General features: G+C 40.8%; 1 protein-coding gene across 4 annotated transcripts in view; it reads right to left on the reverse strand.

The window, feature by feature from the left end:
• Positions 1-16,437, reverse strand: part of COBLL1 (cordon-bleu WH2 repeat protein like 1) — a 131,857-nt gene that overhangs the window by 57,519 nt on the left and 57,901 nt on the right. Inside the window, exon 1 of one of the 4 annotated variants that reach the window (XM_038750965.1) lies at positions 5,911-5,957. The exons of the other annotated variants lie outside the window; for them this stretch is intronic. The gene's annotated coding sequence lies outside the window, so the exon portion shown is untranslated. Of the gene's footprint in view, positions 1-5,910; positions 5,958-16,437 lie in introns of those variants that run through there. 4 annotated transcript variants of the gene reach the window in all.

The following is a 16,437-nucleotide window of genomic DNA, read 5'->3' on the forward strand; positions in this document are numbered from 1 at the left end:
AAACATATATACATATACACAGGTGCTGTGGGGAGGGGAAGGAGGCAAGGCGGGGGGGATGGGGAGGGCAATAGGAATGAGGGGGCTCAGTCTGGGAAGGCCTCCTGGAGGAAGTGAGCTCTCAGTAGGGCTTTGAAGGGAGGAAGAGAGCTAGCCTGGCGGATGTGTGGAGGGAGGGCATTCCAGACCAGGGGGAGGACATGGGCCAGGGGTCGATGGCGGGACAGGCGAGAATGAGGCACAGTGAGGAGATCAGCGGCAGAGGAGCAGAGGGTGTGGGCTGGGCTGTAGAAGGAGAGAAGGGAGGTGAGGTAGGAGGGGGCGAGGTGATGGACAGCCTTGAAGCCCAGGGTGAGGAGTTTCTGCCTGATGCACAGATTGATTGGTAGCCACTGGATATTTCTGAGGAGGGGAGTAACATGCCCAGAGCATTTCTGGACAAAGATGATCCGGGCAGTGGTGTGAAGTATGCACTGAAGTGGGGAGCGACAGGAGGATGGGAGATCGGAGAGGAGGCTGATGCAGTAATCCAGTCGGGACAGGATGAGAGACTGAATGAGCAGGGTAGTGGTTTGGATGGAGAGGAAAGGGCGGACCTTGGTAATGTTGCGGAGCTGAGACCGGCAGGTTTTGGTGACGGATTGGATGTGAGGGGTGAACGAGAGAGCAGAGTCAAGGATGGCACCAAGGTCACGGCCTTGTGATACGGGAAGGATGGTAGTGCCGTCAACAATGATGGGAAAGTCAGGGAGAGGGCAGGGTTTGGGAGGGAATATAAGGAGTTCAGTCTTGGACATGCTGAGTTTTAGATGAAGGGCAGACATCCAGATGGAGATGTCCTGAAGGCAGGAGGAGACATGAGCCTGGAGAGAGGGAGAGAGAGCAGGGGCAGAGATGTAGATTTGGGTGTCATCAGCGTAGAGATGACAGCTGAAGCCATGGGAGTGAATGAGGCCACCAAGGGAATGAGTGTAGATAGAGAACAGAAGGGGACCAAGAACTGACCCTAGAGGAACCCCTACAGTAAGGGGATGGGAGGGGGAGGAGGAGCCCGCAAAAGAGACTGAGAATGAACGGACGGAGAGATAGGAGGAGAACCAGGAGAGGACAGAGTCTGTGAAGCCAAGGTTGAATAGCATGTTGAGGAGAAGGGGGTGGTCCACAGTGTCGAAGGCAGCTGAGAGGCCAAGGAGGATTAGGATAGAGTAGGAGTACCCTAATCAGATTGGTCCTTAATGTGTGGATTTTCCAACACAACATATAAGACAACTCCCAGAATGGATTTTCCCTGCTATGATATTAATAGCTACAAGTATTGGGAAACATCCTCCAAATAAATCATTTTTAAATATCATTCCTTCCCAGCCACCGCCCACCAATTTCCTTAAATTTCCCTAAATGGGTGAAGGCAATGAACTGTGTTTCACAATTTTGCCTTTGATTGAAAGGTGCAATAATCCCAATTAAAAACTCAAATCAAAGGATTACTTTAAATGGGCATGCTTTCAAATAGTCACTCATGAGTGTCAGCACGAAAGAAAAAGCTGGAACTTAAAAAGCCTACCAACTTTCCCGACCTTCAAAACTTAAAAGGATCTTCTCATCCTGCTCCATCATCATCACTATCACCATTTTCATCAGCCACCATTCATGGAGGGATCAGAGGGTGAGTGGCAACCTACTAATTTAGAGAGCCATCTGAAGTCTATGAAGTCCGTTACAGTTTCACGGCACGATAACATAAGAGTTGGATTTTTTTCCAGTATTTTTTCTAAAACTGTTCTTAGAGAAGGCAGCAATAGAAAGATGCATGCCCGATAATTAATACTTTATTCCTTGGCTGTGGAGGCTGGTTGAATCCCCTTAAAAGGAGCCAAAGAGAACCACAGACAAGCTTTTGTTTCCAGTTTAAATATGAAACTAACTTTCTTTCCCCGCCACCAAAGCTTTATGAAAAGTGAGATTTATACGAGTTTAAAAATATGATCAAAATCCATTACCAATCTTCTAGTGCAAACAACAGAAGGAAGTGACAAAGAAATATACAGTAATTGGAGTGCATTGAAAATAGTTTCCCTGAGGAAATAGGTAGTCCCAGAAACAAAGGCCTATCTAGCATGCCAAATATCCCTACTTAGTCAATCAACTCTGTATAAAGATTCTGAATAAAGCACGGTTCCAAAATAGCAAGTTGGATGTTGCTTCCTGTAATCAAGTCAATTTTCTAATTTCTTTCCATAGCTATGTTTTCTGTTCTTATGATACTCGAAAAACTATTGTAGTACAACACAAACATTAAACTAGAGCTACATAAATATGTGTACACATATTTATATGACAAAGTAGTGTAATAAATGCACTAATGCATTAATTCATTAAATATTATTCATTAAACTAATCACTTAGGACATTGCACGGCACCCAGTGAGTGTTCAATTGTTGACTGATTAAATATTAAGTTTTAAAAATTAGATTTGCGATAAAAGCTTAGCAATATTCTCAAATATAAATAGGCTGTCAAAATTCCATCCCCCTAAAGAATTTCCATTCACCCATCCCTAAGTACACTAGTGATTGTGTCTCCCCATTTCATGTTCTCATCTCCTTTTATATTTCTCATATCTATGGGTTAAGATAATTCAAGCAGGTGATAGCAACAAATGTGTTGAGTTCTCTCACCAACAGACACATATGACTTAAGAAGCAGAGTTAAGGTATATTGCAATTATTTATAAATCTTTCATTATTTGAGCCTGGATAAATGGAGCAATTATTTGTCTCCAAAGCTGTGTTATAATACACTCACATGATATATGTTTTAGTAATGAGGACTGTGTTGGAACTGGTGAAATACTGCAATGATACTTCCCATCAAATCCCAGCCCGGTCACAAATATTTCAAGTCTGAGACTCTGCAGATTTGATTCATTCATCACTCAATCATATTTATTGAGGTTTACTGTGCGCAAAGCACTGTACTGAGTGCTTGGGAGAGTCCAATATAACAACACACAGACACATTCCTGCCCACGGTGAGCTCACAGTCTAGATTATTTGCTTTGATTATTTTTGATTTGTTTATTGATTAGATAATCAATGATAAAGGTTTGCACAACACCACTCTCACTGTTTCCTGCCCATTACAATCCTGTGAGGGTATAGCATGAAACAAGCAAGTAGATGGGCAAAGGCGCAGCACACTGCCAAATGCACAGAAGAATGTTATATACAAAACTCTTCTACAGCTGGTCCATAGACTCATAGACCTACCAAATGTTACCAGGCTGGCTGCTGGTGTCTTCGCCACCTACATTAGCCAGTTATTTTCAAGATTCCTGCCAAGCTTGCCCAATTCATGAGATGCCCATAGGAGGTTCCTCAGACATCTTCACCTCTGCTGGCAGAGCCTACAACAGGCATTCCCCAACTTCTGGATGATAATAATTGTGGTCTTCGTTACGTGCTTTCTATGTGCATTTACTGTGGTAAATGCTGGGCTAGATACAAGATAATCAGATCACACACAGTCCCTGTCCCATGTGAGGCTCGCATGACACACCCACTGTTAAAGATAATAATAATAATAATAATGGTACTTGTTAAGTTTTTTATTTTGTGCTAAGCAATGTACTAAGCGCTAAGATAATCAGGTTAGACATGATCTCTGTCCCACATCGGGCTCACAGCCTAACTAGAAGGGAGTAGGATTTAATCCCCATTTTACAGATGAAGAAACTGCTATGAGGTGATAAAGTTATCACCTTTAAAATCTGGTGATGGTCTCATGCCTCTTTACAGACAACATTTTAGGGGCTTCAGTAGAGAAAAACCATCCAACAGAATAACACATGGAGTTTCTCTTTAAGTTTTATAACTTTTTCCAAATTAGAAGTAGAAAATTTCAATTCTGTTGGCCTCCAAATGAGTCACCTTTTTATTTACTAGTGATTTTCTTACAAATGACATGACTGAGATTAACATTCCAGGTTAATCTCTCTTGCTGATGATACCATTAAATCTAATTAATTATAATCCCGCCAAATGCCCTCAATGGATTTATATGGTCATTAATCCCAACTCTTTTCTTGAAACAATTCACCAGTGACCATTAACAGCTTTGCATTGTCTTTAAACCTAAAAATGCAAAAACCAAACTGTTCAATATGGGGATACTAAGTAGATGTGAAGTTTTAGAACTGGCAATTAAACTGTGCTTTTCTACTACTGTACCTCATTCATGTTTCTGCTCCACCCTGTCAGGTTTAATTTACTCCCACTTGAAAAGAAACCTCTTCTCTCCCCTAAGTACTTCTTAACTACATGAAAATGAACATTTCGGCCACAATGAAACTCTAGGCTACTCACAACTCTCTATTTTTTTTATGTGAAGAAACCACTAATGGATACAAGTTGAGGTTTTAGCTATAGCTGTCTTTCTACTCCCCTCTATTTCAGAAGAAATCAAACTATCAAAAAAACACAGTCAGTGAGACAATAATATTTATTGAGCACTTCCTGAGTGCAGAGCACTGTACTAAGTGCTTGGGAGAGTACAATATAACAACAATAAAACAATACCCCTTCCACTTCAGATTTGATTCATACTATCATTACAGATGTCCCAAAACAGACAACGCATTAACATTATTCAGGATTCCCTTCAGACACCGGGAAAGCCTCAGAATCCCATTTTCAAACAAGAGGGATTCTACTCAGCCTCCTCTGTTTCTTAGGCAGAGAAATGATATTTCTTGAGAAATATTTCTTAGGCAACTGTCACCACTAATGAATCAACCGTAATTACTGAGCACTTACTATGTGCAGAGCACTTTCCTAAGAGTCTGGGGGGCGGGGGGTACAATAGAACAGTATAGCAGACACATCAATAGAACAGTACAGCGGACACATTCCTTGCCCACAGTGAGCTTACAGTATTAACCATCTTAGTGCTGTGGCTGATGGGATTCCCATCATGGCCAGAACTGCAGACCTCCGGTCTCCATAAACTCCTTTTCATCACATGTTGCATTTAGGATGGCCACAGTGGCTGCTGCAGAATCCAGAACCTCTCTGGAGGCTTGTCTAACAGTAGTGGTGGCCTCAGCTTGGACTCAAACTGTCTACACTGGGTAAGGCCCCTGAGGCTGCCTTTGCCATAAGAATAATGATAGTAATTGTGGTATTTGTCATTTGTTAAGCACTTACTCTGTGCCAAGCACTTAGGTAGATAAAATGCAATCAAATTGGACACAATCCCTGCCCCACATGGAGCTATAGTCAAAGAGGGAGGGAGAACAGGTATTTAATGCTCTCCTCAAAAAGCATCTAGCTTACTGGCAGCAGACTAGGGCAATGAAAGAATGTGAATCCAATATCAGAACCGAAAATTCACTGCCATATTACTACAGAAATACATGCTCTGCCATGCATTTTACCAACGTGTCTTTACATTTGATACCTAACATGATGAATGTTTCTGATATATGACTGAACAGGTGTCAGTAATTAATCATTTTGTTGGACAAAATTCAGAGGCTAATTGGAAATTCTCAAATAGGCTTTTACTCTCCTCGACAATATACATTAAAGTAGACAACAGGACATGGCTTGTGTTCTCAGAAAACAATAAATTATACAAACAATTTAGTCTGCAAAATACTGACTTAAAACACCATAAATTCTTCAGCTATCTTTCAAGGATTCCAACAGAGACTGAAGGAAAAAAACCCAGTATGCTAAATGGTAAAGAGTAACATGAAAACAATATTGTACTTCTTTCTAAACACCCTTACGATTGCACTTATAACACCAGCAGGATAGAGACATATATGGAAAGCACATCTAACAAAAAATATTCAGAATGAGATTTTAGAGTAGCACATTAGATGCCAAATTACTGGTTATACTTACAGCTCTTCAGATAATCAGATCTGTATAATAAAGTCCACAGACTGTACTTTGTTAGAAGTACCATTCTCTTGGATATTTCCTGCTCAACAATATGTTAAGTCTCCTGGATTGCTTCTGATAAATAGCAGAGCTAGGAAGAGCCAGGCACAACATGTCACGAACAAATACAGGGGAGGAATTTGCTGTTCTGGCAATGAGCGTCTTGGGATCAGGTAGCACATTCCTATTCTCTAGACGTTAGGGTGTTTGGCATCATAATTTAATTCCAAAACTTTAAAAGATCCGCTGCAATTTTAGAAATCTAATTATACAGGTTTTATAATGATATTGTACTAAGTGAAAGCCCAGTTTCTTTGATTTGTAAATGTTTTAAGATTAACAATTTAAAGACCTTCCTTATTTAAATTTTAAACAGATTTTATGCAATATAATTTTAAAATTACCTTAGAAGGTACTGATGACAGTGAGATTGTATCCATGGGTGAGAGGGGGGAGCTGAGAATCTCTTGCTTACATGCATACCGTGGCCATGAAAATACAGTTTTAGCATCTTTTCCAGCCCCTTTGCCTGTGAGCATTACTTAAGCACTGATGGCTAAAAGTAAAAAATAATATCCCACCACCATCCAAAAATATACCTGAATTGATTTTATAGTCATGGAAGTAGCTTGACCTGGTAGAAATAGCATGGGACTAGGAGTCAGAGGACCTGGGTTCTAATCCCAGTTCCGCAACTTGTCTGCTATGTGATCTTGAGCAAGTCATTTAACTTTTCCGTGCTTCCATTTCCTTATATGTAAAGTTCTCATTTTACAGACTAATATTACTGCATTTTACAAGGTTACTTGTTCTCTCGCCCAATTAGACTGTAAGCCCCATGTGGAACAAGAGACGATGTCTGATATGATAATCTTTTATCTATCCCAGAGTATAGTACAGTGTTTGGCACATGGTGTGCGTTTAACAAATATCATCATTAGTATTTTCATTATATTATGTGGTGATGGTTTGCACTGAGCCACCCACATTCTCTCATCTGGTCACCCTATGCCCAGTGGCAAATACTCTAAGACAAGGGTCATTAATACTCAAGAAACTCAAACATACTTGAGATTCGGATACCCAAAAACACAGACATACAGAAGAAAGTGCTTAGCGCAGTACCAAGACCATTTAAAAGAAAAAGGAACATGTGCTTTCAATGTACACAACAGGGGCTAATAATCTATGGCTACTTTTCTTAATTGCATAAGGAATCTCAAGTAACAAAAGCTTCTTTTGGACATTCAATTTAAGGAAGGATATATTTTCCATCAGGATTATTACCTTTACATACACATTCAAATCTCTTTCAGATGGAGAACCTAAGGAGCCAGGTTTAGCAAATATTCACTATTTATAAAGTGTCTGTTAGAATGTGCCACTGCTAATTTTTCAAGCTCCCATTTATTATCCTACCTGAACGTATTAATTTACCATTATGAGCTTATTAGTTTGGGCTACGTCCTCTCAATTATCATTCTGGACCCCAAAACTAACAGATTCTAGCTGCAGGAACATATTAAGAAACAGTACGATTAAAAACTATCAGCCTGAAATATCTTCTCTTTCAAATATTTCACTCTTTCTAATAGTAGCTGGGAAAGGTCTCAAAGAAAAAAAGATGGGTATACTTCAGCATCATAATCATTTCTTCCCCTGAACCACTACACAATATGCCATCTAGTGCTTATGTATTTTATACTGTGTAAATTTCCCTGTCTTCTCTATTAAGGACAAACCGAGATGATATTTTTCTCTTCAAACTTTTTATGAAACAGCTCTCAGCTTTAAGGATTGTTGAGGTACATATCTTCCTACCCCTCTCCTTTTTCTTAAATTCAGGGGTTGAACCCTCAAACAATTAAAATAAAGTCAATAAAAGAGGCAGAGTATTTCCTTATAGCTCTTAATGAGCTGTTCAGTCCCACCTGCGCTGGTTCCCAGAGGCACATAATTTGTTCCTGTTATTCCCAACCTCGTGCAGCCATGTTTAGGCGGGTGTGTTTGGTTAAAGTGGGAAAAATCCCACCTGACCCTCCCTTTCAGTCAAGGTTCCTTTATGTCTTTGACAGTGCCACACCGGTCCAGATTTGTGTTGTCCCTCACATCTCAATTTTTCTGTTCCAGGAGGAAGACAAAAAGATAAAAAAAGGACAATCAACTCAGCCACCTCAGAACCCAAAAGACCAAGACAAGGAAGAGATGTGTTAACTGTAAACAGAGGACAGGTCGTGCCTTAATTGATCCCCAGGTACATTTTGCCATTTTATTTAGGATCCTGTCACAGTGTGATGAAAGCTAGGTGAATTTGGTTTGACACAAAAGAGAAAAAAAGGTTAGTTCAAAGTCTCCTTTTCATGTTGACAGTGCTTTGCACACAGTAAGCACTTAACAAATGCCATCATTATTATTATTATTGTTATTCACGAAATGGTTTCTAAAGAAAACTAATCTATCCTCTCCTACCCATTTTGGAGCTACAAACACCTCCCTTGGATCCTCACCTAAGAGGAGACATCAGCTGCCTCTTATCTGGTGAGATCAAAGGAAACTTTGTTACTCAACTTCTCTGATGGCTGTTTTCGTTGGGAAAGTCCAACTCCTGGTCATTGCCCTCCACGGCCTTTCAATCAGGGGTTACAATCGTACTTGTTTTCTGCTGTCCTGTCCAGGTTCTGGGGGAGCTCTGATAGAGCTGTTGATATTTCCATCATTAAAGAGATCTGACTAGTTGCTTCAGGATTTCTTATTAATTTGGTCAAAATTTTCCTTGTATGCTCTGTCCTAATCACGTTTCATGCTCTGTGGCATATTTAGAAGGCAAATGATATTTGCACTGGGTGGTTTCCCCAGTGATCTTGGTGTATTAGTACAGAACTTACAGGGAGTGGGAAGGAGGGAGTGAGTATCAGACAGTGACGATGTTGTGTTTGGAAGGAGACAAGTCATCGCCTACCAAGCTTTCTGGGAAAGGTGTAAATACAGTTCTCGGTAATTTGCTCTCCCATTTATGAAACTAGAACAGAGCACCTTTTAAGAATTGCCCTAGCTGTGAGGTGCACTTTTTCCTTGGGCATTTCTTCCCTGTTGTGAGGATAAAGAGGAACTTTAAGATATCCCCATAATGAATAATGTGCTCCCCCCCCCCCCACAACTTAATGTAGTACCTCGATTGCAAACCCTAGCATCTTTAATGATGAGGATTCACTACATCCTAGAGCAAGGACGACAGTGTTCTGTCTGCCCCAAACAGTCGTGAGAAATACATGGCATGTCACTATTCAGCTTTTAAACAACAGGAGTTCCTCAGACCTTGAACTCTAGTGGGCAGGTGTTTGTAAGACACAGGAGTAGCCAGGTCATCCATACCTACCTGTCAGAACAGATACTTAGTACGAGTGCTAATATAAAGAAGCCCTAAAATCTTTGTATAAAAGATAAATGGAAGAATCAGCTACAAATACAACTGGAGCCAAGAAACACCGCAACCCTACCTTGCTGTGTTAAACAAATTAAAAGGTATTACCTGTTCATTTGTAGGCTGATGCTCTCTAAAGGAAACATATCAAAGTCCTTAGTGCAATGCTCTGAACTACTGAGGTGCTCAAATATACCACTGACTCTGATACTGTAGATCCAAGTAAAACCAACCCCAGTATTATCACTCCCTGTAAATGAAGGAGTTGGAGTGCACGGAGAAGGAGGAGAAGGCAGAGGCAGATGGCAATGGTAGGTTCGGCCAAGCCATGGAGGACCGGTGGAAGGAAGAGTCAGGGATGTGCCTGCAGAAGGCAAAGGGGGACAGGGCAACAGGCCACAAAGAGCCCCAAAAAAATCAGAGTGTGAGCTGACTGTGAGAATCCTGATTCTGCTGGCTTCTCCCACTTCTCTCAGGCCCTGAAGAGCAGAATTCTGACTGTTCAGCCCCTGTCCATGTCCTGTTCAACCGCAACTGTTTCACAAGGTAATCCCCAAACAGTAACACTGGTGAAGAAGTACAGTTAAACCAACTTGACACAGCAATAACTATTACTGATGGAGCAAAGCTGTCAAGCAGTTCAAAGATGTTAATATATTAGATTACACTCGCTGAATCTAGTTCATTTCTGGATTTAAAAAAACCTGCCAAGCTGCCAGGCAACTGTTTATTACCTCGCTAGCTTATTTTTCTTTTTCATTTTAGAGTTTCACAGAGTTTAAATGACTAACCCGGGACTGACTGGTCAATTAACTGCATGACTAACATGGGTAAAAAGCCTGTAGTTCAGGATATTCCTACTTAAATGTAATCCTATGTGCTGGGATGGTAACATCCATCATCTTCGATTCTGTGAATCAGGTATACTTCTTAACTGAAATCTGAGCTCTTATGGTTCCATCTTAGTTTTTGGTATTCCAGTTGCTTTTAGGAGCAAAAAAATCTTCAGATTGAGTGAGCGGGCATGTTCCAGTGGAAAGAGCATGGACCTTGGAGTCAGAGGACCTGAGTTCTAATCCCAGCCCCGCCACTTATTTCCTATGTGCCCTTGGACAAGTTACTTAATTTCTCTGTGCCTCAGTTTCCTCACTGTCAAATGGGGATTCAATACCAGTTCTCCCTCCTACTTAGACTGTAAGCCCCATGTGAGACCTGATTATCTTACATCTACCCCTTGTTATCACCAAGTTACATCAATGACAACCTCATTCGCACTCACTCAGCCTTCCTGTCCCGCCATCGACCCCCGGCCCACGTCCTCCCCCGGGCCTGGAATGCCCTCCCTCTGCCCATCCGCCAAGCTAGCTCTCTTCCTCCCTTCAAGGCCCTACTGAGAGCTCACCTCCTCCAGGAGGCCTTCCCAGACTGAGCCCCTTCCTTCCTCTCCCCCTCTCCATCCCCCGCATCTTACCTCCTTCCCTTCCCCACAGCACCTGTATATATGTATATATGTTTGTACATATTAATTACTCTATTTATCTATTTATTTTACTTGTACCTATCTATTCTATTTTATTTTGTTAGTATGTTTGGTTTTGTTCTCGGTCTCCCCCTTCTAGACTGTGAGCCCACTGTTGGGTAGGGACTGTCTCTATATGTTGCCAGCTAGTACTTCCCAAGCGCTTAGTACAGTGCTCTGCACACAGTAAGCGCTCAATAAATACAATTGATTGATTGATTGATTACTCCAGTGCTTGGCAAATAGTAAGCACTTAAATACCCAAATTATTATTTTTACTCCATCAGGCTTGACTGTGTGACTTCCCCAATGTCACACAACAAACAATTGGCAGAGTCCAGATGAGAACACAGACTCTGACTCCCAGGCTAATGGTCTTTCTACTAGGCCATGCTGTTTCTCATATTTTGCATGTTACTCAGCTTAATAAAATAATGCCATGAAGAGCCTCTTAGGGAAATTTGCAAAACATACAACATGTCTGGGGATATTTGTGATCCTCCCCTTTGTTCCAGAGCCACTGCCCTTCTCTCCCAGATCCCTGTAAATACGGACCACCGTTCTGAGTTGTGAGACAGGGCATCAAGGAGCTGTGCAGCAAGAAGCAGAGCATTAACCAACGAAAAACCAGGCTATCCATATAAAATTGGATGAAGGCATGGCCACTCTACTTTCATTACTTTCATTTCCTAGCTCCCTGTTGTTTTCCCTACTTCCTCCTTCAAGTCACACAATTTAAGTCTTTTCAAATGCAGGATCGCTGACTGAGTCAGACTGCAGACCAGGCTTTATGGAACCTAGTTCCTAAGAAAAGAGGAGGAGAGAAAAGGTCACCTTATCAATCAGAAGGCTAACACCTCTATTATTAATAATAATAGTAGAAAGGAAAGAAAAGGAGGTAGGGAAATGAAAATCTTGAAGGCTGTGATTTCCAATGACAGCCAAAAGAAACACAAATCAAAATACTGTAAAATACTCAGTCTCACCCCCCTAATTTCTAACAATTTGGCCTGAACTTCCCTTGACAGTCCCATGGTTAACACTACACAGTGTCAAAACACACGGCAAAGATACAAGATAAACAGGGCAGACTCATGCCCTGTCCATTATGGGGCTCACAAAGAGGTGGGGAGTGGAGGTAAGCTCATTATGGGCAGGGATCGTTCCTGCTAATTCTGCTGTACTCTCCCAAGTGCTTACTACAGTGCTCTGCACATAGTAAGTGCTGAATAATAATAATAGTAAAGGTATTTGTTAAGCATTTACAATGTGCCAAGCACTGTACTCTGTAAATACCATTGACTGATTGACTTAGTACAGTGCCTTACACAATGGGCGCTCAATAAATACCACTGATTGATTAAAAGATTAAAAGTGCAGAAGGAATACAGTTGCAAGTAATTCGTATGGTCAAAGTGGCAAGATACACAAAGTACAATATTATGAATATTGAGGAATAAAGACTAATGGAGGAAAAATCGTAAGGCTTTTATTTCATGGGTTAAAGTCTTCACCAACCTGCTATGAATCACTGAGTTTATCATTATTAGAATCCCTGAGACTTATTTATTTGGTCGAATTCAGAGCAGAATCATTTAAAGTTGCAATGATTAGAGAATACTCTTCAATCTGAACTTAGTTTTCTAAAGCACTACACATATGTTAGATTTCAGCACGCTAAGTGAAAGAATCAACGCCTTTCTTTTATAAAAATTTTCTTTGGCAAACTTCTCTCATTCCTGTGTTCAACTGTCTTAATGTGGAAAAAATTTTGAAGCTATTATGAAAATCTCCTCCTTCTACTGAAATGGTCTCCTCTAGGATTGCCCTGAGGGCACAGTGAGATTTATGGACAGAGTTTAGAGGACCACCCAACTATTTCTGAATAATTTGCAATTCGGATATGTGTACTTAGGCTGAAGCATACCTCTCTGCACCTGCTCTCTCATGGAACATAAGAAATTCTACGACTGAGTGTGATCTGCTGTGAATAGTGTATCATGGGGCATGTCTTCCCACAGAATTATGAGCAATTTCTTAGGTTCCATTCCAGAACCAGCCCCACCATGATGAGGTGAATAACGGCTATTCTGAATATCCCTCCCTACCACCAACTCCCTCACCCATTCCCCTCCTTTATTCTTCAGAACTTCCCAGCTCCCTTATATTCAATCAATCAATCGCATTTATTGAGTGCTTACCGTGTGCAGAGCACTGTACTAAGCGCTTGGGAAGTACAAGTTGGCAACATAGGCCAACTTGTTATATGCCATGTTATATGCCAACGTGGCTCCCTTCTTCCCTGTCTCTCCCACCCATGCTCCAGTAGAGTGCAACAGTAGCTCTTACAGACCATTGTTACATAATGAAGATGGAGCCTACCTTCAGGAGAATGGATAATTCTCTAAACAATGGTTTAGAGAATCTGGAATCAAGAATAGGTATGACGTGCTAATGAATTGCGCAGTGCCACTTTCACTCTCCCATCCGTGCCAGTTACACTCTTACTGGGACACCTAATAGAGTGAACACTCTTCAACATTACAGCAATGGAATCTACTATTTTAACATTCTTTTAAATGCATGTTCAATCACTGATGAAAACCAAAGCCTCTTTGGGATTCTGGGCCTAAGAAGAAGAGGACTTCTCAGAGGCACGACTCAACACTCCAAAATAGTGGTACCAAAAAGACTACCTTCTCTTTGACAAATAGATTAAAATAAAATTAGCCATGCTTTTTTTTCATTTCTATTACCATTTGGATGATTAATAGGTGTCTACAAACAATGTAGTTAACTTTTTATTTTCAGAAACTGGATCTAAATTTGAGAATGGTATATATCTTAATGTATCCAGGAATAGCTATTTCTACGGTGCCTCACGGAAAATTAAGTGGTTGGAATAAATGACTATGCCAGATGTATTATGCAGTGATGTATTTCAATTGACTCATTCTTGTCTAAGAATATTTACTATACTTCATTTTATTCAATGAATGCCTAACACATCCTGGCCTGATTACATCACTGCTAAGGTTTCCAGATCAGCCAGATGGTATTCTGCTATAAGTCAGTATTTGGGCAGATTCAGAATCTAATAGAAGTGCATAGGAAGGTAGCTGATGGGGGAATAGGTTGTAAAAATTAGGTTCTGAGAAGTGAAGGAGGCGCCTGCACTAAGAGTAAAGAGCTATGTAAACGGCCATTGGAAAATATTTTCCTCACTCCAATATTCTATCTTCCACTTGAGGAAAATATCACAGCTGATATGTTGTCCTTTTTTGAGGAGCTGAATTGCTGAGGGAATAAAAAGTATTTACAAAATGGTAAGTGATCAAGGTTAAGAGGTGGGAGAGTTCTCCTGGTAACAACAGGTGAGAAAAGTTGGACGAGAAAAAGCGATGACAAAGGAATTGGAAATGATCCAGAGACACAGCTGCCACTACCTGGCCCAAACACTAACTCATCAAAACAAACACTTGGAAGAAAACTCTTCTTCCAAAACCATAATCCTTCTTCTCTTCTACCGACAGATACCCCACTATTACAGTCTTTACCTTTATTCAAATTTGTGGCTTAGTGGAAAGAGCACAGGACTGAGAATCAGGAGGCCTGGGTTTCATCTTGGCTCCGCCACTTGTCAGTTGTGTGACCTTAGGCAAGTCATTTAACATCTCTGTACCATCTGTTTCCTCACTGTAAAATGGGGATTAAACACCTGTTCTCCATCTCCCTTAGACTGTGAGCCACATGTGGCATAGATACTACGGCTGATCGGACTATCTTCCTCAGGACTTAGCACAATGCTTAACCCATAGTAAGCACTTAAATACCACAATTATTACTACTACTACTACTTCCAGGCCCACTACCTGATTGAAGGGTATCATCCTACATCACCCTGCCACTCCAGGAGGATGAAGGGGGGCAGTGACCGTGGCAGTTTTTTGAGCTGGACTCCTCAACTTGCTCATTCCAGACCTGAAAGTTTCCAATCGAAATGGGAAAAAATCCAAAATTGGTCAGGTCTATGAGCTTTTCCTCCAAGTCCTCATCCCCACAAAAACAGGGTAAGGACCCTGTTTTTGTGGCTGGGTTCCAAGTGAAAATCTGGCACCTCTGCTTGCACTGTTGGACCCATCTGCTCATCTGGGAACACTTTCTTGTGCCAGTCCTCCCATTTGCCCTGGATATTTGGGACTCATCCCTACTTGACACCCTTTGTACTTTCTGGGATGGCCTTTTCTATTGGATTGTAAACTTCCTGAGAGTGTGGGTCTCATCTTTCACTCTTTTTGCCTGTTACCCAAGCACTCTGAACAATGGTCTTCACAAAGTAGACCTCAATCAATAGCATTGAGATTGATATTTCTCACCTTCCACTCTTTCAGATACGTACCTCCAAGAAGCCTCTCTAATCATAGTTTTCCTCTTTTTGAGATCTTTCACTCTTTCCTCAGACTCTAATCTCCCTCGGCCTTCTGTCCATTTTGAAAATCACCACAAGATTAAAAACTACCACTCATTTTCATTGGCATTCAATGGAAATGTCAAAAAGAATCGGTGCCTAATAGTTAAAGCAAGTATGCTTTATAATTGTACTAGATTTCATTTCTAAAAACAATGAGGGAAAAACCTTTGGTTTCATTTATCTATATAAATGAACTTGTTTAATATCTAGGATATCTGATACTGACAAGCAACATGGCCTAGAGGATATAGCACCGGTCCTGAGAGTCACAGCCCTGCCACTCTCCTGCTGTGTGACTTTGGGCAAATCATTTCATTTCTCTGGACCACAGTTCCCTCATCTGTAAAATGGAGATAAAGACTGTAAGCCCCATGTGGGACAGGGACTCTGTCCACCCCGATTTGCTTGTATCCAGCAAAGCACTTAATACAGTGGTGCATAGTACACACTTAACAAATGATCATAATTATTATTACTGAATAAAGAGCCTCAGCTCTGCAATATTTAAAAATCTTTCTATTTTGAGGAATTTATCCTTTAAACCCTCCTAAATCAAGTGTTTTTGTCAAATGGGACATTTGATGCAATGTTTTTCCATTAAGAGAAAAATATTCCTTTGTGAAGGCATGCATTTTGAAGTTCAAAACCACACTAAGTATCTTTTAATAGCAGAACTCCATAGAGCTGCGTCATTTTGCATACAATGCTAATGGAAGCTACAGTACATTCTTTAGTAAATGTTCACGAGGTGAGAAAACCATTAAGTCCATTTGATGAAAAAGCAATTCTCAATTATATTCCATACTCAGTTTTAAAGTCATGTTTTTAACAAGTGATGACAGATGGCTACATACCAGTTAAAACAAAGTTTAACACATGAAGTGATTAGGACGGCACTTGCTTGCAGCCATAAGCTTCATTATTTGGCAAGACTTGCATTCCTCTATAAAATGGGGAAGCTCATTGTTGACAGTTACAAATACTGCAAAACAATTACCTGAAAAATAGCGGGGGAACATCTGCACTTTACAAGTCCAGGGAAAGGCTATGAAGACACACCCTCAGTGACAGAAAATC

Source organism: Tachyglossus aculeatus, chromosome 9, assembly GCF_015852505.1.
Source record: "Tachyglossus aculeatus isolate mTacAcu1 chromosome 9, mTacAcu1.pri, whole genome shotgun sequence".
Taxonomy (NCBI): domain Eukaryota; kingdom Metazoa; phylum Chordata; class Mammalia; order Monotremata; family Tachyglossidae; genus Tachyglossus; species Tachyglossus aculeatus.